This window comes from Dromiciops gliroides, chromosome 3, assembly GCF_019393635.1.
Source record: "Dromiciops gliroides isolate mDroGli1 chromosome 3, mDroGli1.pri, whole genome shotgun sequence".
NCBI lineage: Eukaryota > Metazoa > Chordata > Mammalia > Microbiotheria > Microbiotheriidae > Dromiciops > Dromiciops gliroides.
In genome coordinates this window covers 586355420-586379057 of record NC_057863.1, presented here as the reverse complement: position 1 = coordinate 586379057, position 23638 = coordinate 586355420, and the positions used below count along the sequence as shown (strand labels likewise).

At 35.8% G+C, this 23638-nt stretch overlaps 1 pseudogene; it reads left to right on the top strand.

The window, feature by feature from the left end:
* The first annotated feature begins 21250 nt into the window (after positions 1-21250).
* Positions 21251-22121, top strand: LOC122748107 (annotated as a pseudogene).
* Positions 22122-23638: the final 1517 nt, after the last annotated feature.

Sequence of the window (23638 nt, the reverse complement as noted above, 5' to 3'; positions counted from 1 at the left end):
TTTTGGGCATTCTTGATGAAAAGACCTGAGCTGAATAGAAAATTTGACTCTCAAATACAAGACTCAAGAGAAGCATAAAAAGCTAAAGAAGAAAAAGAAATCATAAGGGATATTAAAAGATTCAACTGTTTACATAACTATATGGGAAGATGATAGTGTAACTCATAAGCATTTTCTCATTGTAAGGGCAGCTAGGTGAAATCTATTTAGACTGAGGGCACAGTTGTGAGTTGAATATGAAGAGATAAATGCACTTGGAGAAATGGAAAGGGAAAGGTGGAATGGGGTAAATTATCTCACATAAAAAAAGCAAGAAAAAGCTTATAAAGTGGAGGGGAAGATGGGGAAGGTGCTGAGGAGTAAGGGAACCTTGCTCTCATCAGAATTGGCTCAAAGAGGGAATAACACACACACTCAATTGGGTATAGAAATCTATCTTACCCTGCAGGAAAGTAGGAGGGGAAGGAGACAATGTGGGGGTGATAGAAGAGAGGGCACATTGGTGAAGGGGGAAGTCAGAAATAAAACATATTTGAGTAGGGACAGGGTGAAAGTAGACTAAATGGAGTGGGAAAGGAATAGAATGGAGGGAAGTATAGTTAGCAATAGTAACTGTGAAAAAAAATTAAAGTGTTTCTGATAAAGGCCTTCTTTCTCAAGCATATAGATAACAGAGTCAAATTTATTAAAATAAGAGCCATTCCCCAATTGATAATTGATCAAAAGATATGAACACTTTTCAGATGAAATAACAAAGCTATCTATAGCCATATTAAAAACTTCTCTAACTCATGATTGATTGGAAAGATGCAAATCAAAGCAATCATTAGGTACTACCTCATACCTATTAGGTTAGATAATAGGACAACAGAGGAAAATGACAAGTGTAGGGGATATGTGGAAAAATGAGATAATAGTGTATTGTTGGTGGAGTTGTAAACTGGTTCAATCATTCTGAAGAACAGTATGGAGCTCTGGCCAAAGGACTATAAAACCATGCATACTCTTTGACCTGACAATATCACTACTAGATCACTATCCAAAAAGAGATAAAATGCAAAAACTTAATGGGCATATATGTACCAAAAATTATTTGTAGTAGTTCTTTTCTTGTGGCAAAAATATTCAAAATTGAGATTATGTGCATCAGTTGGGTAATGGCTAAACAAATTTTAATATCTGATTTTGATGGAACACCATTGTGCTATAAGAAATGATGATTAGGATGCTCTCAGAAAAAAACTGGAAAGACTTACATGAGCTTTTGCAAAGTGAAATGTACTGTGTACAAAGTAAGATCAATACTGTAAAATGATCAGCTTTGAATGATCATAAAATGATCAGCAATACAGTGATTCAAGACAACTCTGAAGGACTTATAATGAAAAATGCTATCCCTCTCCAGTGAAAGAACTGATGCTGTCAGAATACAGACTGAAGCATAATTTTTCTTACTTTATTTTTCCTGAGTTTGTGTCTGTTTTCTTTCACAACCTGACTAAAATGGAAATGTATTGCATGACTCCACATGTATAACTTATTTTGAATTGCTTGCTGACTTAAAGCGGGGGCTGGGGAAGTGAATAGGGTGGGAGGGAGGAAGAGAATTTGGAACACAAAGTTTTTTAAATGGATGTTAAAATTGTTTTTACATTTAATTAGGGAAAATAAAATTCTAAATAAATAATGAAAAATAATATGGAATTGAAGTAAACTTTGGACCCATTTTTTTACTTATGGCACAGATCCATGGTTTTCAAATCCACACAGAACAAATCTATTGGCTCTTCCAGGTGACAGTCTTTTGAAATCTTGACTAAAACGTTAAGGCTGCACACCCTCCCCAGGAGTTTTCCTACAATAAAAAGACTACTTCATTCAATTGATTCGGCTATGTCCTGGACTCAAGGCTTTTCACTATCTTGGTTGAACTCCTTTGTTTGACTTAATGTGGGGCACACAGAACTGAATATCATCCTGTAGATGTGGCTTGACCAGAATACAATATTGAAGCTAGGAGTGATCACCTTACTTGACCATTATCTTCAGGAACAGCCTGTACTTCAAAAGTGTGATCTGTCAAAATGAGAAAAAGGATGGATCATGGAGAAATATTGGTTATTAAATAACAAAGTTTTAAATTATTTGTTGACTATTGATCACTCAGTTCTTTGTTTAATTTCTTAAATATATAAACATAATAATTTTTAAATTTTTATCTTGAGGCAGTGCTTGATAGTAAAACTCAAGTTTTTCCCACTCTGAGATGAAGAATAAAATAAATTAGTGAAAGTCTGAAGAAATTACATGACATTACAGTCAATGCCAATTTGTAAAAGCATTCTTTCCATGAGCTTACATGTCTCCTTTGGTAAATACTGTGGTAAAAAGTGAATGTTTTTAACAGTTGGTTAGCGATAACTGAAGGACACCAGTTTTTGAAGGACCACCCTTTCGGGGAGGAGACCATGACGAACTGTCCGTGCATCTGCTAAGCACTCCACTTCCAAGGTGCGAGCTTAAAGGCAAAGAGAGAATGGAAGTTGGTCTCTTTTTCAATCGCTCGCTCAACTGGCTCGCTCGGCACACAGACGCTGACTCAGGTCCTTGGTGATCAGCCTGGTCCTCCGTAACATCACGTGCTTGACAGGGTTCTCAGCCTCAGAGGTGGCCTTGGGTTTTTGGTAAGTTCTATATGGAATATAGACTAAGCTTAGATCTAAGACTATTTATTTGTATTTCTACTTTCCTATCCCTCTAATCAACATCACCTTGTTTTGTTGGCTAATTAATTCCCAAACAATAAAAGCTCTAACTAAACCTCAGAGGCTTCTTTCACTTACTGGTCTGGGAGATATATAAGGGAAAGGTTAAAGGGGAGTTTAATGCTCTTGTATCCAATTTTAAATCTCACAATACTAAATCTTTCATTTTTATAAGTTACATCTTCATGGAATTTTTTAAAAGATTCTTCCTTTATCTTATTGTCTTAATTTGATTTTCTTATGATTCTATTGCTTAATAGGATTAGAACCATGAAATTTGGACTGGTTTTCACCACAAGGCCTAGTTATTGGAAAAGCAAAATTGAACTGGCTATTCAAACCTGTATTGAGATCAGTTTTGTAAAAGACTTTAACAGAAAATCTAAGGCCCTTTACAAGAAACCTGAACCAGAGAAGCCCCTCCCTTTAGAACTGGCCCATTCCAGATATTTAAGTGGAGAGATTTTCAGAGACCAAATGCCTACATGAGACATGTGAATTCTAACATATGACATGTTGATGAACTGGGCTTTGGGAATGGATTACTAAGAAAGAGATTGAATGTTCACCCTTCCCTCTCATTCCTTCTCTATGTGCTATTGTTTCTTTGAGGCCTACTTACCCAGAGGTGCCTGACCCCAATGGATACCATCAATGTGTCCCTCTTTCTTTCTCTTCTCACACTAATCTTGTCATGTTAACATAACAAGGTCTCATAATCAAAAAAATTTTAATGAAGGGTATAGAGCATTCAGGGTCTTTTTGTACCCTAATGAATCAATCCTGAGAGGAGAATAGATGGGATATCACTTGATAATTGGCATACCCACTAGTGATTCAATGAAGAAATAGTTTTTCTTATTGAATCAGAGGGGCAATGTGAAAAGATTAAAAAAAAAAAAACATTGCCTCTGTAGGATTCTTTTCCTCTGAGAGAATTTAAAGGTAAGATTGAAAGGGAATCTTATCACTCATGCAGTTAGCCCCTGGACATCTGCTTGTTGACTGTAGGCCCAAACCAGCTAATCCTGATGCTACCATCACTCTGACACCAACCACCCAAAAAAGGTGGCTATCCTTTCCTACCCTTCTAAAGTTTAAGGGAGGTTTTATGTCCCCCCAAGGGGAAAACATAACTTGTGGTACTTGTCTCCTAGGCAAGATTACAAGAGATAGATGAGTCCCATAAAACAATCACATTCCCTAATTGTTTGAGGGATTTGATTAGTCATACCGAAATGCCATTTCATTTTTTCCAAGTGTACTCAAGTGAAACAAATGCCCAACTACCCAGATCCCCCCATCTTCTGTGTGTCAGTAAAGAGGGTCCCTCTTTCCAGACTATCATATAAGTATTGTCTATTAACCCCAAAGAAAAAATTAGATGTTCGAATCTAAAATCTATTGTTATTAAGTTGGTTCAAAGATGTAACATCAATACATATTGTTAAATAACAAATACAATTTGAAATTTTCATAAGTGATGGTCATGTGATCTCAAATGAAATTTACTTTTTACTAAAAGGAAAATTTGAAGTTTCTCTACTTTGGGTGGGAGTAGTTGTCATTTCTCAAACTTTATTGCTTCAGAATTGTATTTTATACTGTCAGCAGGACCGATTAGATATTATTACCTTGTCCAAGTAGAAAGTCCCAAGTAACCTCACAGATGATAACTTAATAGGCTTTTGCTACCTTTACTCTCCACACTGTTATTATCATTATCATTAACATTTTTTAAACTTTTTAACCATATTTTAACAGCTCAATTCACAATCAAATATCATTAATATTAAAGAAAAATTACTTTTCTAATAGCATTTCTGATATAATGGTTTCACAACATAAGAAAAAAATTAGAAAACACAACATATGCCATACTATGTATCTAAAACAAGAAATAACACTTATTACCAGTCAGATGACATCAATTCAATTGTATCCATTTCCAAATTATCTTACCTGGAAAATCATTCATTTTTTTCACTGTTGGCATTCCATGTGGATTGCATTCAAGACCAATAGAGAGTACTTACTTTGCTAACTTTATATAGTGCTTACTATGTGCTAAGCACTGTGTTAAGCACTTTATAAAAATTATGTTATGTAATCCTCACAACCCAGGGAGTTGGGTGCCATTTTTATCTTTTTTACACATGAGAGAACTATTTTAAACATAAATAATGTGGTTTGTTTAAGGTCAAAGCTTATAAATTTTTGGAACTGGATTTAAACTCAGGTTTTCCTGATCCATGCTATTGCTAATATAATTTTTTAATGCCAGATAGCAAATGTATTTTGCATTAAGTTCTGATTTACCACAATTATCCTAACAGGAGAACACTTATCCTTGCAAATCAGATTGCAATATAATTTACTTTCAGTACAAACTTCAACCAAATTAAAGCTGGATATGTAATCACTAATGATAACATTGAAAGTTCAAATTTTACGAAAGGCCATCAGCTTCCAGTTTCTCAAATTTTAGCACCCACAGTTTTCAGTTAGCTTACTTTCAAAGATTTATGGTGACACTTTCACCTTCCCATAAGCCTTTTTGGTTCTTTTAAAATCACCCAATGATCCAAATCAGTTCTTCTATGTTCTTATCATAACTTCACCCAGATACTTCAAGAGGGTGGATAAGTACACATCCCACCTTTCCCTGATGCTTTTTAGTTTTAACCCTGGGAAAACCAAGGGGAAAGATAAGGAGGGGCTCCATTTGGAAGTTTCACATTCACACCCCCATACCTTGGACATCCTTCAAGGACAGAGGTTTTTGTATATTATATTCTTTTTTTTTCCATTAAAGTATTTTTTTTTATTTTCTAGTTACATGTAGTGATAGTTTTCAACTTTTGTTTTTATAAGATTTCTAGTTTCAAATTTTTCTTCCTCCCTCCACCCCTTCCTCTGGCCCCCTCCCCAAGACAGCAAGCAATCTGATGTAGATTATATATGTACAATCATATTAAACATATTTTGCATTAGTCATGAGGTGAAAGAAGAATCAGAGCAAAAAGGAAAAACCTCCAAAAAGAAAAACAACAAAAAAGCCAATAGAAATAGTATGGTTCAAAATGCATCTAGATTTCACAGTTCTTTTTTTTTCTGGATTTGGAGAGCATTTTCCATCATGAATCCTTTGGAACTATCTTGTACTGTTGTATTACTGAGAAGAATCAAGTATATCACAGTTGATCAACACAAAATGGTGTTGATACTGTGTACAATGTTCTCCTGGTTCTGCTCACCTCACTCAGCATCAGTTCATGTAAGTCCTTCCAGGTTTCTCTGAAATCTACCTGCACATCATTTCTTACAGCACAATAGTATTCTATTACATTCATATACCACAACTTGTTTAGCCATTTCCCAATTGATGGGCAACCCCTCAATTTCCAATTCCCTGCCAACACAAAAAGATCATCTATAAATATTTTTTTACATGTGGGTCTTTTTCCTTTTTTTATGATCTCTTTGGGGAAAAGACCTTATATTGCTGGGTCAAAGGGTATGCACAGCTTTATAGCCCTTTGGGCATAATTCCAAATTGCTCTCCAAAATGGTTGGATTGGTTCACACCTCTATCAACAATATATTAGTACTCCAATTTTTTCACAATTTCTCCAACATTTATTATTTTCCTTTTTTATCATATTAACCAATCTGATAGGTGTCAGGTAGTACCTCAGAGTTGTTTTAATTTGCATTTCTCTAATGAGTAGTGATTTAGAGCATTTTTTCATATGGCAAAAGATAGCTTTGATTTCTTCATCAGAAAACTTCCTGTTCATATCCTTTGACCATTTCTCAATTGGGGAATGAATAACTTGGATTCTTATAAATTTGATTTAGTTCCCAATATAATTTAGAAATAAGGCCTTTATCAGACATACTGGCTCTAAAAATTCTTTCCCAGCTTTTTGTCTCCCTTCAAATTTTGACTGCATTGCTTCTGTTTGTACAAAAACTTTTTAATTTAATATAATCAAAATCATCCATTTTGCAATTTCATAATATTCTCTATCTCTTCTTTGGTCAGAAACCTTTCCAAATATCTGAGAGGTAAACTATTCCTTCCTCTCCTAATTTACTTATGGTATCACCTTTTACGTCTACATCATGTACCCATTTTGACCTTATTTTACTATAAGGTGTAAGATGTTGGTCTATGACTAGTTTCTGCCATACTATCTTCCAGTGTTCCCAGCAGTTTTTGTCAGATACTGAGTTCCTATCCCAGATGCTGGAGTCTTTGGGTTTATCAAACAGTAGATTACTAAAGTCATTTACTACTGTGTCTCCTGTGTCTAATCTATTCCATTGATCCTCCACTCTATTTCTTAGCCAGTATCAAATAATTTTGATGACTGCTGCTTTATAGTAAAGTTTCGGATTTGGTACAGCTAGCCCACCTTCCTGTACATTTTTTATCAGTTCCCTAGGTATTCTTGACCTTTTGTTTTGTATATTATCTTCTAATGAATTCATGCTGAAGATTTACTTTGAAGAAATTTTATTTTGTCAATGTCATAATTTTATAGAGTACTGTCACATTTCTCTCAAAAGTTTCGCAAATCCTTCTTATCTCAATAGAATCAAACCCTTTTCAAACCTCTTTCCAAAACTCCAAACCATTTATTGCCTATTATCCTCCACTCATATGGTCAGTGCAAAGGGACCTTACCTCACCTTTTTTAACATTCCAATTAATTTCTATAAGTTTCCTCTTTGAGTTGCGTAGTCTATTTCAATTTAGATGAACTTACCATTACTTGATGTAAAAATTCAATTCTAGAGAATCTCTTCAAACCAGCTTTAGTTCAGCCAGTCTCTAAGAGGTGAAGTCATTTTCCTTTAGAGCAATGCATCTATCACTCTCATGAAGGAAAAGAATTGTGTGGTATTTGAATTTAATCTTAAGTCTAGTTTTAAACCTCAAAAACCCACCATAATATTTTAGTACTTATGATCATTTGGAAAGTTATAATAAAGGTATTACACTTCAGTTACAAGTTTTAGTCCCCCATTAGTTTGTTGTGGTTGTTGTTCAGCCTTTCAGCTGTGTCCAACTCTTCATGACCCCAGGGACCATAACACCCCAGGTTTTTCTACACTCCACTGTAACTAGAAGTTTGATTAGTTTAGAATGCCACACATTTATATTGGAAAAAAAACAGCAAAAAGCTTACCTTCTTTTCTTGTTTGTCTTTATCTCTTCCATCTACAATCTGCCCAGAGCTGTGAAGGAAGGAAGAATGGAAGAAAAAAAGAAAGAATAATTTTTCTTCCTTTTCTCCCACTGGAAGCCCAATCAAAAGTCAGTGAGAAGGAATAGCTCGGTGGCACAGTAGATAAAGCACCAGCCCTGGATTCAGGTGGACCTGAGTTCAAATTTGGCCTCAGACAGTTGACACTTACTAGCTGTGTGACCCTGGGCAAGTCACTAAACCCTCATTGCCCCATAAAAAAGGTCAATGAGAGTCCCTGCTTATTCACAAGAGCTGTTTTGAGACTTTGTGACACTTTCCTACCCTTTTAAATTCCCTTCCTTTGCTTTTTCTCAGGCCAAAAATGAGGAGTCAGTATTTCTCCAAATACATATACATACACATGCATATACACACATACATACACATACAAACATACACATACACATCCATCCGTGTGTGTGTGTGTGTGTGTGTGTGTGTGTATACACACTGCCTTGGCAGGTTCACTTACTTTGGCAGTATATTTTCCAGGGATGTACACATTGATGATAAAGTTGATGCATGATTGCCAGAGCTATCTCAGCATTTTGGAGGCTCCAAAGAAAGTGTGGAAGAGAGGAGGTATTAGAGTGACTACCAGACTGAAGGGCTACAGAGCCATTGTGCTGACCTCATTGCTGTATCCCTTTGAAACCTGGACAGTATACCAGCACCATGCTGGGAAATTGAATCACTTCCATTTGAATTATCTTAGGAAGATTCAGAACATCACCTGGCAGCACAAGATCCCAGACACTAAGGTCCTTTCTTGAGCTAAACTGCAAAGCATTCAAACTCTTCTGTAGACAGCACAACTCAAATTGGCTGGCCAAGTTATTTGAATGCCAAAAGTACCCTTGTATAAAAGACTCTTTTATGGAGAACTCACAGAAAGCAAGCACTCACATGGTGGTCAGAAAAAGTGATATAAGGACTCTCTCAGAGTCTCTCTTAAGAACTTTGGAATTGATTGCATGACATGGGAGACACAGGACTACCGAGCATGACATGCCCTCATAAAAGAAGGTGATGTACTCTATGAGCAAAGTAGAATTGAAATAGCTCAAAAGAAATGCAAGATGCACAAATTCAGAGAATCAAACCCAAATGTTCACATGGATTATTTGTGCAGGACATATGGTAGAGCATTCCAAGGTCCTATTGGTCTGATTAGCCACAGTTGGACACACTGTAACTTGACTATAATATGAGAATGAAGAACAACCAACCAACTATATATACATACATACATAGGCCTAGGACGTTAAATTCCAGCAGTTCCTATTTCAACATATGTATGTTGCCTTTACCAACACTCTGTCTCCCAGCTGGTATTTGATATTGCTTCAACTCACTGGGGCATGGGCAACACTAGAATGCTTATTCACTCTAGTATGTTGGTTCAATATTCTCCTGATCTATGCCACGGCCACTACCATACACCTTTTTGGTTGGTGAGGGTCAACACTGACTTGTCCTCTCCACAAGTTGGAGCCATATCCAAATCTAGAAAGTACCTGTGGACTATGACAACCCTATGGACAGCAGATTCTGAGAACTTTGGTAACATGAGCTCTAATATCTAAAATTTTAAAGTAGTTGCAATTCACTAAATGTAGCCACCTTAGCTTCACCTCATTACCACACAATTGCAATAGTTCTCTGGTTGTTCTCCCCATTCAAATTAATCCTCTATTTGACTGTCAAAGTAACCTTTCTAAATCCCAACTCTGGACATGTTATTCATCTACTCAGTAAATTCCACTGGCTCTCCATCTTCTCTAGAATCAAATACCTACCCAAATGGCTCAGAAATATGGCCAAGCTATGGACATAGGTTCAGAGGTCCTCACACCTAGGAATTCAATTTTCTTTGCCTCTTTCTGTGCCTTTGCCCCTACATGACTCTGACATCTGCAGCACCTCAGGAAACTTTCTCTCCCAGCTGACACACTGACTAGATGTTTAGCCTTCCTCAGTACTTTTTAATCAGTCTGAGGGGAATTCTCGTGAATCAGCAGTAGCTCCTTGTCATGATTTACACCTGGGACAAAAGTTAACTTTATCTGAGACAAGCCTGACTACCCTGTCAGACTGTCCTGTCTCTTACAAGTGACACAGTGATTATACCTCTGGGGAAGATGAGATAGAGAATCTAGTAACCTACAAATGTCGCCTTGCTCTTCTGTTCTTCTATCTAAACTTCTGCTAGGTCATGGGTAGAATGCACATGCATACAAACTCTCAGATGCTGTTTCCTTGTTGATCTTATAACAGACCTGTGCTCTCCATCAACAGCTGAGATGAGCATGGTGAGTGTACCTTTATACACAAACTTCAGATTCAGGGTTTTTGAAGAACAACCTAATCACCAACTTAATTTAAGACTCTTTTAGTTGAGAAAGGAAGCCTGAGAAGTCAGGGGAAATGCTTTGGATTTACCCCTGATATCTCAGGGAGACACTGGCTCATTTTTCTCTTTTTATGGGTATAAATGAAATCCCTATCCTTGATCTAAGTGTGCTCCCAACCTTTCAAAATTTCTATCTCTCATATCTCTTCCCTGGGCTATGACTTCTGTCTCTCTCATGTCCTCCCTATGATTTGCTAGAATTCTTCCTATTTTCTCTTTCCTTTCTGAATGGGAGACCATCACTTATTGGATCACTCCCTAGTAGATGGGCTCACTTTGATTCCAGGTCTCTGTTACTATGAAAAAGAGTGGCTATGAATATTTCTGTACATTGAGTTCTTTCCCCCATTCTTTGCTCTCTTTGGGGAGACAGGTGTAGTAGTGTTATTGCTAGGTTAGAGTATATGAATAATTGAGTGACTCTCTAGGCTTAGGTTCAAACTGCTTTCTAGGATGGTTGAACAAATGTCCAGCCACAAGAACAGTACATTATTGTGGATGCTTTATGCAAGCCCTCCCCTATTTTAATTTTCCTTTTTGTCATCTTTTCTAACCTGATGGGCATAATGAGGAACTTCAGATGCCTTAATTTTCACTATTCACAATATTAGTTATTTGTATAATATCAATGATAGCTTACCTATGTCTAGCATTTTTTGTTTTTGGAAAGCACAGCACACATGCTACTTCAATTTATTCCTAGGTGTGAGGTAGATTGTTCAATTATCTCCATTTAACAGATGAGAAACTGAGGCAGAATTTAAGTGACTTTCTCAGGTTGATAAAGTGAAGTATATGAGGCAGAATTCAGATCAAATCTTCCACACTCCAAGTCAGATGCTTCACCTGCTATGTCTCCCAATTAAAATTCAATCAATTTATAAATATTAGGTGAAATATGACATATCATTAGATGCATACTAGGTCAAAGGTAAAACTCAAATACTTGCATCTGACTTTTCTACAGGAATGGCAGATAATTTGTTCAAGATTTCAAAGGCCTTTAAAGAGAAAGCAACAATATCTAGGCACTATTCACTATTGCATGGGCTACTGATTCATGATCCAAATGCAATTTGATTCCTTTTTATCCACAATAGTACAAGGAAGCTTATTTGTTGCTATTTCCAAATAGAGGAAAGACAAACAATGCAAGGTTTTTGAGGCATTGAAAAATATGCACCTATCACTCAAGTCACTCTGTCCTTAGCTATGGCTCCATTAAAGATAACTCTAGGTAGCAATCTCAGATTATTTCCACAACTTGGCTGCTTTCACCTCCAGTTACCTCTATTTCTATTCAATTGTTAAATTCAGAAAATCACATCATTTCAGAAGCTGAAGTGACTCGAAAGCCATTTTCTTCTACACGATTCTACATTAATGGCACTTTCCAGGCTTTCTGGGAAGATTTCTGCCAAGGCTGAAACCACCTCTTTCTAAAGCAGTCAGTCCATTTTGCTTTGGTATAACTGTAATAGATTGGAAGTTTAGCTGATATTTATCTGAAAATAAATAAAATAGAGTCTTTATAATTTCCACCTTCTGGTCCCAATTCCACCCTCTAGAAATAAGCAAAACAATCATTTTTTTTTCTAAAATTATTAAAATAATTAAAGCCACGTATCATGATATCCTGTAAGTCTAATTACTAATGAATTGTGATTACCTTTTAATAGAAACTTAAGGCTTTTATGAATCCTGGTCTTTCACAGGTAAAAATTCAAGCTTAACAACATCCTCACTGAAATGAAAAACTAACAACTGAAGCAATTTTCAATAGGCTTTCTGAGCAGCATAAATTATATACTTGAAATATCACTGTCCCCGTAATTGACATTATCTCAACATCCTTACAGTATACAATTATGTAAAATTTATGAGTGCCCATTCTTGTGTTGCCTGCTCCATTGTAGCATTCAGTACCCTCAGAATGTCAGAGATTACTTTCCTTCCCCTACCAATAAAACTGCTGTCATACTAACCCATCTCTGCCTTATATTGAAAAACTGCTTTCTGGAATCCAAATATTAGGCTTTACATTTTACCATATTAAATTATGTTATATTAAATTTGATTTAATATGCTATTCTATTATGACCTGTCTGAATTCTGATACTGTCACCTAGTGAAACTCTCCTTCCCAGCTTTCTCTTGTAGGAATTGCATAACCATGTCATCTAGTCCCTTATCCCATTAATTCAGACACATGTTCAATAACTCAGAGCCAAGTACAAATCCCATCTCCTCTACCCTGATACCTCCTTTGCATTAATATGGAATCAATAGTAACTAGTCTTTGAAGCTGGATCTTAAGTACCTATTTAATAACTAGTTAAATCCTCTCAGCTCCACAAAAATAGTATGAGGTGTTTGATTTTTTTCTAATGCACTGTTTGTATTTGATGAGCTATGTCTATAGCATGCCCCTAATTACCACTAGAGAATTGCTTTCCCTGAGGAAAATGATGTTAGGGTAGGCATTCATAAGGCATTTCTGTGTGTGTGTGTGTGTGTGTGTGTGTGTGTGTAATGTACCCCATCTCTCCTATATTCCCTGTTCTTTCTTCCAATGAAGCTACTGCCTTAATGCAGGCATTTATCTACTCATATAGACGATCGTAATCATTTGCTTGTTGGTTTCCCTGCCTCAAGTCTCCTCTCTCCAATCTATCCTTACTCAGCTTTGAAAGTGTTCTTTCAAAATCACTATTCTGACCTGGTCTGTCCATTCTTTTAGCTCCCTATTACCTCCAGGATCAAACAGAATTTTCTTTTAAGCTTTTAAAATCTTTCATAAGTTGGTCCCTCCCTACCTCCCCAGTAGCCTTGATGTAGGGATGAATTTAATTGATCAAATTCATTGTGAGACATCCCAAAGAATTTCAAGACTTAGTGACTCTTTTTCTAAGTTTTTTAAAAGATTGTGATGACCACAGGGAGAACACTCCAAAGGAAAAATGTGTCTCAGTTAGGGAGATTAAAATGGTTATATTTATAGTGATAAAAGTAGGTTATTTCCTCATTATCTTAATCTGCTCCTTGTGGGAGGTTCATATCCTATTTTAGAATTCTTAGGGTACTAAGTCGTCTCCAAAGGCAGGTAGCTTTTTTCCTAGAAGTATGTTTTTGGGGTTTAAATGTCATAAGGTGACCCTAAGGCCACATTTGTTCTTTCTGCACATATTCCTAAAACATGTTTAAACTTGGGGCAGCTAGGTGGCACAGTGAATAAAGCACCGGCCCTGGATTCATGAGGACCGGCGGTTCAAATCCGGCCTCAGACCCTTGACACTAACTGCGTGGCCCTGGACAAGTCACTTAACCCTCATTGCCCTGCAAAAAACAAACAAACAAAAAACATGTTTAAACTTGTAAGACCCCAAGGGTCTCTCTGTTTAGGATATCTCTTTACTTCAAGATCTGGTTTCTAGATACAGTTTCTGTTTTCTGTCATCTAGAATTATTAATCCCTGGCTACCGTTTAAACTTCTGTTGATAGTGTTTGTTGATAGAGACTGGAACGCTCTGATTAATAAGAACTTAGATCTTAGTTTCTCTGTTAACCCTTCTGGCCTCCTCCATCATCCTTTTACCTTACTTCCCTTCACATTTCCTGTGATTCAGTGTTAATGGCCTCCTTGTTCTTCTTGAAAGAAGACACTATAGCTCCTTGCTCTAAGCATTATTACTGCAGTCACCCATGCCTGATTGTAGATAATATGTTAAGGAAAGCTACAATTATTCCTACGTTCTCTACTGTTTTTAATAGGAATGGGTGCTGTATTTTGTCAAAAACATTCTCTTCTTCTATTGAGGTAATCATATGATTTTGTTAGTTTCCTTATTGATGTGGTTGATTATGTTGATAGTTTTCCTAATATTGAACAAGCCTTGAATTCCTTATATAAGTCCCACCTGGTCATGGTGTTTTAATCTGGTGATACATTGCTATAATCTCTTTGCTAATATTCTATTTAAAATTTTTTCATCAATATTCATTAGGGAGATTGGTCTATTTTCTTTCTCTGTTTTTACCTGGGTTAGGTATCAGCACCATATTTGTGTCATAAAAGGAATTTGGTATCCCTTCTGCACCTATTTTCCCAAATAGTTTGTATAACATTGGAAATAATTGTTCTTTAAACATTTGGTAGAATTAACTTGTAAACCCATCTGGCCCTGGAGATTTTTTCTCAGGGAGTTCATTAATGGCTTGTTCAATTTCTTTTCCTAAAATGGGCTTATTTAAGGATTTTATTTCTTCTTCTGTTAATCTGAGCAATTTATATTTTTGTAAATATTAATCCCTTTAGATCGTCAAATTTATTGGCATACAGTTGGGCAAAGTATCTCCTAATTATTGCTTTAATTTCCATTTCAGTGGTGGTGAATTCACCCTTTTAATTTTTGATACTGCTAATTTGGTGCTCTTTCTTTTTTAAATCAAATTAACCAAAGGTTTGCCTATTTTATTGGGTTTTGTTATAGGACCAGCTATACGTTTTATTTATTAATTCTATAGTGTCCATACTTTCAATTTTATTAATCTCTCCTTTAATTTTCAAAATTTCTAATTTGGTACTTAACCGGGGATTTTAAATACATTCTTTTCCTAACTTTTTCAGTTGCACATCCAATAATTGATCTACTCTTTCTCTATTTTATTCATGTATGCATTTAGAGATATACAATTTCCCCCTAAGAACTGTTTTGGCTGTAGTCCATACATTTTTGGTATATTGTATCATTGTTTTAATTTTCTTTGATAAAATGATTGATTGTTTCTATACTTTGTTGCTTGACCCACTCATTCTTTAGGATGAGATTATTTATTTTTCAATTTATTTTGGTCTATCTTTCCATGGCCTTTATTACACATAATTTTTAGTGCATCATGATCTGAAAAGAATGCATTTACTATTTCTTCCCTTCTGCATTTGACTGTGAGGTTTTTATGTCCTAATACATGATCAGATATGTGTACATACCATGTACCACTGAGAAAAAAGATATATTCCAGGCAGATTTCAGAAAAACCTAGAAAGACTTAAGTGGACTAATGCTGAGTGAAATGAGCAGAACCAACAGAACATTATACACAGTAATAGCGTGTGATGATCAACTGTGATAGACTTAGCCCTTCTCAGCAATACAATGATCCAAGATAATTACAACGAACTCATGATAGAAAATGTTTGCCACATCCAGAAAAAAGAACTGTGGATTCTAAATACAAATTGAACCATATTGTTTCTACTTGGTTCTGATTCTTCTTTCACAATATGACTAATGCAAAAATATGTTTAATGTGATTATACATACATAACCTATATCAGATTGCTTTCTGTCTTTGAGAGGGGGGAGGGAAGGGAGGGAGGGAGAAACATTTGGAACTAAAAATCCTATGAAAACAAATGTTGAGGGAGCAACTAGGTGGAACAGTGGATTAAGCACCAGTTCTGGATTCAGGAGGACCTGAGTTCAAATCCAGCCTCAGACACTTAACACTTACTAGCTGTGTTACCCTGAGCAAGTCACTTAACCCTCATTGCCCTGCCAAAAACAAACAAATGAAAAAAAAAATAAAAAGAAATGTTGAAAACTATCTTTACATGTAACTGGCAAATAATAAAATATTTTATGATTTAAAATAATAATAAAAAAGAAACAAAGAAAAGGAAAGGAAAGAAAGAAAAAGGGCATATTCCTTTCTATCTTCATTAAGTTTTCTCCAGAGGTCTAACATATTTAATTTTTTCAAATTCTATTCACCTCCTTAACTTCTTTCTCATTAATTTTTTTATCATAAAAAAGTATTTTATTATTTTCTAGTTACATGTAGAGAGAGTTTTCAACATTTGTTTTTATAAGATTTCTAGTCCAAATTTTTCTCCCTCTCTCCCTTCCCTCCCCCCTCCCCAAGACAGGAAGCAATATTGTAACATATTATAAGATTTTGTTTTTAGTCCATTCTGCTATTCACTTCCATTTTATGGGAGAGTTCATCCTATTCACATTCATAGTTATGATTATTGTGTATTTCCATGCATCCTATTTTCCTCTTTGTTTATATTTTCTCTTTCCTGTCCCCCAGTCTCTTCTCACCAACAATGTTCCTCAATCTACACTACCTCCCATAAGCCCCACCTCCCTTTTGCCCTTTCCCCTTTTCCCTCCTAGCTTTGCTCTCCTATCAGCACCCCAGCTATTTCTTTCCCCTTTCCCATCTTACTTCCCTATAGCGTAAGATAAAACAACTGATTATGTATGTTATTCCCTCTTTGAGCCAAATTGTATGAGAGTAAACTTGAAACAATGCTCACCCCTCCCTTCTTACCCTCTATTGTGAGAGATTTTTTGTGCCTTTTTCATGTGATGTGATTTACCTCATTCTGCCTTCCCTTTCCTCTTCTCCCAGTATAATCCTTTTTGTTGCCCCTTAAGTCTTCTTTTTATTATCATCATATCAAAATCAACTTCTAACCACACCCTCTCTATCTGTACTCTTCCTATCTCTCCCAATATAGATATAGTTCTCAAGAGTTATAAGTATCTTCTTCTCTGGTAGGGATATAATCATTTAAACCTCATTGAATAGCATGTTTTCCTTTTTATTCTTCTCTTGAGTCTTGTATTTGTAGATTGAATTTTCTGTTCAGTTCTGCGCTTTTCCTTAAGAAAGTTTTAAAGTCCCCTATTTCATTGAATGCCCATTTTTTGCCTGAAAGATTATGCTTAATTTTGCAGGGTAGTACATTATTGGTTGCAATCAAAGTTTCTTTGCTCTCTGAAATATCATATTTCAAGTCCTCCCAATACTTTAATTTTGATACTGCCAGGTCCTGTGTGATCCTGATTGTTGCTCATTGATATTTAAATTTTTTCCTGACTGCCTGCAGTATGTTCTCCTCCATGTGATAATTCCTGAATTTTGGCTATGATATGTTCCTTGAAGTTTTCCTTTGGGGGGGGGGTCTCTTTCTGGAGGTGATTGGTGGATTCTTTCAATAACTATTTTTTCATCTGGTCCTAAGACAGTGGGACAGTTCTCCTTGATGTCATAAAATATTCTCTCCATGCTCTTTTCTGGATCATGGTCCTCAGGTACTCCAATTATTCTTAAATTGCCCGATCAGATCTATTTTCCATGTCTGTTGTTTTTCTGAAGAGTTACTTTATGTTTTCATCTATTTTTATATTCTTTTGTTTCTGCTTTACTTCTTTGTATTGTCTCATTGTGTCATTAGCTTCCATCCGCCCAATTCTGAATATTAAAGAATTATTTTACCCAGTCAGATATTGCACCTCCTTTTCTTTTGGGCCATTTTTTTTGTCTGGGCAGTGAGGGTTAAGCGAATTTCCCAGGGCCACTCAGCTAGTAAGTGTCAAGTGCCTGAGGCTGGATTTGAACTCAGGTCCTCCTGAATCCAGGGCTGGTTCTTTATCCACTGTGCCACCTAGCTGCCCCAATTATATTTTTTTAATGAGTTGTTCCCAAAAGAAAGAAAGAAGACAGAGACTGCACCTGTTAAGAACCCTTAACAAACTGTAGTCTGGTAAAATATGTTCCTGAGGAAGAAATTCTGATCCATTTCTCTCTGTCTGGAATCATCATACTTTCAACCCCCAAGAATCTGTCTGAGCTATTCTTTGTTCTTCTCTTTGCTCCATCAGAGAAAAACAGATGATCAAAAAGTATAGCTGTTTCTAACAAGAGTTATCAAGCACTAATTATCTGTTAATTGCTAATTCTAATAGTCTTTTCCTAATCCTCATCTTTCTTAAACTCTCTGAAGCCTTTGACACTCACTGTCTTGATACACTCTTCCTTCTAAGGTTTTGTGAAACTACTCTTTCATTTCTGCTCCAATATGTTTCACTACTTCTTCTGAGTTTCCATTACTGTATCTTTAGTTCATACAATTAAAGTGTAAGTATACCCCAGGCCTCAGTCTTGGGCCTTCATCTCTTCCAACTCTATACCACTTTGCTTGGTTGAAATATATGGAATTTTCAGGAAAGACTAGCACCTTTGGTATAAGTTCTTCCTAAGCTGTATTCAGGGCTTCTCGTCCAATTTTGGTGTCCTTTCATCACCGAACTCTCACCTGTGACTTTAAGAACCTTTAACAATGGCAGCAGCCACACCCCACTACAACCAATTTGGCAGAGAAGTTAAACCAAGTTGAGAGTAACCAACAGCTCTCAAACCAGTTGGTAAATGAGGGGGATATCTAGCACAAATTGGTGAAAATTTTACTTGGTGGAATGGGTGCAACAGAAAAATTTGTACTGAATGGGCCACAAAGGCAGAGGGAAGGAGGCTCTGTGGAGCACTAAGAGCTTGGTCAGAAATCAAAGGCACCAAGGTCATCCACAGTAATCTGGGCCATTGCAATTTATTTATTTTAATGTTCACTGTTATGTACATTCACATGAATATTTTTTATAAATAATTTGATTATACATATTGAAAAACACATATTTTGTATGTATTCATACATACATGTATATAATATGTATGTGTGCATATAATACATATATGTATTTTACCTGTGGACCCAACAAGGAAGAAAGGGAGTAATTAACCAATTTTTCTATGTACATACACGTGGATGTGTACATGCACATTTGTTGTATAGACCAATTCATTTTATAGCTGCTTAAATGGTATCAACAATTGAGATAAATAGACCATTTATTAAGTTTATTATTTGCTAGCCACTGTCCTAAATTTTATAGAAATAATAGCAAGCAAGATAAATCATATCCATAAGGACCTTAGAGAATAATGAAAGATGGGTGAACATAAGAGGAACCTGGAAAATGTGAAAATATGTTTAGGGAAAAGGAGATGAGGAAATTTTAAAAGAGAGTTGAATTGGGGCTGAAGTAATCATGGTGAGATCCACTCACAAAATCATCTTCCAATCTCCATAATAAAAAAAAGTGTTTATTTGAAAGTTTCAAAATTTTATAAGGACAAAATTGTATTGCACATATCAAATTATTTTTAAATCTATCTCTGAGAGGATTAGGGATTATAAAAGGGATTATGAGATTGAGTATAAAACTGAGTTTTTCGAAGCAGCTAGGTGGCACAGTGGATAGAACACCGGCCCTGGATTCAGGAAGACCTGAGTTCAAATCCGGCCTCAGACACTTACCACTCACTAGCTGTATGACCCTGGGCAAGTCACTTAACCCCAATTGCCTCACAAAAATAAAAAAAAACCCCGAGTGAATATCCTTTAATTTTATAAAATATTAAATAGGAGATTCAATTGAAAACATAATAGAGGAGATTGAACTTTATGGTGATTGAACCTATATGATGGGAAAGCTATTTGCAAACAAGTAGAGAGGAAGTTTAAAGATGGAGTTTAGTGACTTTTAAATTACTTTTCAGAATGGCTGGACCAAGTCAGAGCTTGACCAACATGAATCTGCCTCTTTCCCTAAAGCTCCTTGAAAAAATGGTATTTTTATATAATTTTTACCAATATGGTTATTTTAAATTTCTCTAACGATGGATGATTTTTCCATGTGAATTTGGCCATATCATCATTTTTATTTGATCCTTTTGAAAAGTTCCTGTTCATATCATTTGACCATTTATCTATTGGGAAGAGACTTTTACAATTATTTAGGTGAGGGGTAATAAAGGCTAAAACTTGGTGGTTATGTTATGAATATTAAGATTAGAATGACTTAGTAATTTAAACAGTAGAATGGAAAATGGGTGGTAACTGATTAGATAAGGAGAATGAGTGAATTTGATTAATTGGGAAAGATATCTCTATTGCAAACTTTAGTGAGGAGAAGAATAGTGAGGCTTTCCATACAAATAGGGAAGTTGTGAGTGGAAGTATATTTAGGGAAGAATGTAATGCATTTTCTTCTAGAGATGTTAAAACTAATATTACTTTAGAACATCCAAGCCAATATTTTGTATCTTGTGGTTGGTACATGGAAACTAGACTGTAGAAGAGTAGTGAAGGCTGTATACTTAGATCTTGAAGTCATCAGCATAAATTGAACTAATAGAAGGTGAGGAGAGATCAGCAAAAGAATATAGGAGAAAAAAAGGCCAGAAAGGAGCAGTGAGGAACATAATAAATGTATAGTAAGTATGATATGGATGATGACCCTTTAGGAGGGAAAAACAGACAGACAGAAAGAGACAGAGGGACAGAGAGAAAAAGACAGATACAGAGAGATATAAGAATGCAAAAAACAGATTCTTTTTGTATCTATGACCTGAAGAAAGTTATCACAAAATGTAATATTACTGAAAAAAAAGTTCCTGCCATCATCTTCAAAGACAAAAATAGAACACATTTAGGTATAGGACTATGAAAGCTATCAGAATTCATAGCATCACATCCATAACAAATTATTCTATCTCACATGTTTTCTTGGTACTGATTCCTAAGCATTATATACCTTCTAGGTAACAAGGTATCTGCTAATACCATATAGGGATTATATAAGTGAACTTTTTCACCAACAAACTGAACCTGAATGTTTCAAAGAAGAATCTTCTAGAAATAAAGGGCAAAAAAGACATCAGAAACTTTCTAATCAATATTATCCTCTCAATGGTCCATCAGGAAGAACTAAAAGAGAGATTCTCATCATATTCTTTTGGATGGAATAAATGATTCATGGTGACATATACTGAATAAGCAAAGAATCTCTCTCATCTCTGGCAATATCTTCTACCCCTTATATTTCTGAAGAAGCAAGGATCCACTGGTTTTGACAGCTATTTACCACCCATCTACAAAAAGAAAATGACTTCTAATGACATGGTATTTGGGCTTCTTTTTTTGTTTCAGACTGGATTTGGGGCCCTGGGGAACTCCTTCCTCCTGGGCCTTTATACCATCACCTTCATCACTAGTCCGAAGCTGAGGCTTATAGACATGATTCTCTATCACTCGGCCTTTGTCAATGACTTGTTGCTTCTCTCCAAATTTCTTGGATGACATGGGATGTAAACTTGTGTTTTACTTTCACCGAGTGGCCCGTGGTCTTTCCCTCTGCACCACCTGCCTCCTGAGTAGCTTTCAAGCCATCACGTTAAGATCTAGAAGCTCCAGATGGGCAGACTTCAAAGCTAGAGGTTCAAAGTCCATTGCCTCATTCTGTTTCTTGTGCTGGATTTTTCATTTGTTGACAAATTGCCTTATTCTTTCAAATTTCAAAGGCCCGATGGGAATCAAAAACATCACTAAAACACATAATTTCATTTATTGTGTTTCTACATATTATAGTTCATCTGATGTTGCACTAAATTTATTCTTGACTTCCCTTCCTGATGCTTTATATGTAGGAATTTTGTTGGGAACCAGTGGATATACATTTTTTTTCTTAGGCAGACATCACCAAAAGGTCCAGTATATTCATGCCAATAATCTCAAATGTAGTAGTTCCCCTGAGATTCGAGCTAATAAAACAATACTGCTATTGGTTAGTATGTTTGTTTCTTTTTACTTGCTCAATTCTCTTTTGGTATTTCTTATGCATTTTTGGAAGCCTATTTCCTGGATGGTTCAGATTTCTGCCTTCTTAGCTGCCTGCTTTCCAGCTTTTAATCCCTTTGTTATAATTGTCACTGACTCACAAGTCCACAAATACTCTTTGGCTCTTTGGGATAGAATAAAGCTTCAAATTTAATAAAATCCTGGAAAAAAAAGTTAGGTGGTACATCAGAACCTTTCATCTGAACCTTGCAGGCAAGAAAATCTGAGTAGAAATTCTGTCTTAAATACTTAATAGCTGTATGAGGTAGGACAATTCACTTAACTTGACTCTGCCTCAATATCCATATTTATAAAATGAGGATAATAATAATACCTAACCCCCAGGATTTTTGTGAAGATCACCAGGGATAATTTTGAAATTATTTGTGAACCTTAAAATGTTGTATTAATATTAGGTATTATTGTCTTTGTTTTGTCATTATTATTGTTGTTATTTTTATTTTTCACCTTCTCTCACTTCTCAGCAAAGAGCAATCTCAAATAAATCATTAATATGAAACAGCAAATTGTTCCACAGTTTTGAGCTCAAGCTGTCTGCTTGTGAAGACTTACCATTCTATGTTCCTAATGTTGATGGATTAGTCAATTTGACTGAACTTAGGCATCTCTGTACTTCCTTCCATCTGTGAAATTTTAGGATTTATCAGTACAGTGCTCAACCCTTCTGTCCCCAACACCACTTTATCAATTTGGCATCACACAAAAGAATGCGCACGGTAAAACCATTAAGAGAGTCCATACATTGTTTGTTTCAATTTTGTCCTCTTCAGCATGAATTGCTGTTCCCTTTATTACCAATAATTTTCTATTCTGCTGTCTCTTTCCATTTCCCCTCTTGTTTTACATACCTATGGAGTCACATATATAGGGAACTAAATCAAATTTAGAAGACTACAAGACATTCCCTAATTGATAGATGGTCAAAGGATATGAACAGGCAGTTTTTAGATGAAATCAAAACCATATATTGCCATATGAAAACATGCTCTAAGTCACTATTGATTAAAAAATGCAAATTAAAATAATTCTGAGGTACCACCTCACACCTATCAGATTGGCTAATATGATAAAAAAGGAAAATAATAAATATTGGAGGTGCTGTGGAAAAACTGGAACATTAATGCTTTGTTAGTGGAGTTGTGAATTCTGGAGAGCAATTCAGAACTATGCCCAAAGGGCAATGGAACTGTGAATACCATCTGACCCAGCAATACCAACTACTAGGTCTGTATCCCAAAGAGATAATAAAAAAGGGAAAAGGACCCACATGTACAAAAATATTTATAGCAACTCTCTTTGTGGTGGCAAAACATTGGAAACTGAGAGAATGTCCATCAATTGGGGAATGCCTGAACAAGTTGTGGTATATGAATGTAATGGAATACTATTGTGCTATAAGAAATGATGAGCGGCAGATTTCAGAAAAACCTGGAAAGACTTAAGTGGACTAATGTTGAGTGAAGTGAGCAGAACCAGGAGAACATTGTACACAATAGCAACAACATTGTGTGATGATCACTTGTGATAGACATAGCTCTTCTCAGCAATACGATGATCCAAGACAATTCCAAAGGACTCATGATGGAAAATGTTCTCCACATCTAGAAAAAAGAACTGTGACATCTGAATAAAGATAGAACCATATAGTTT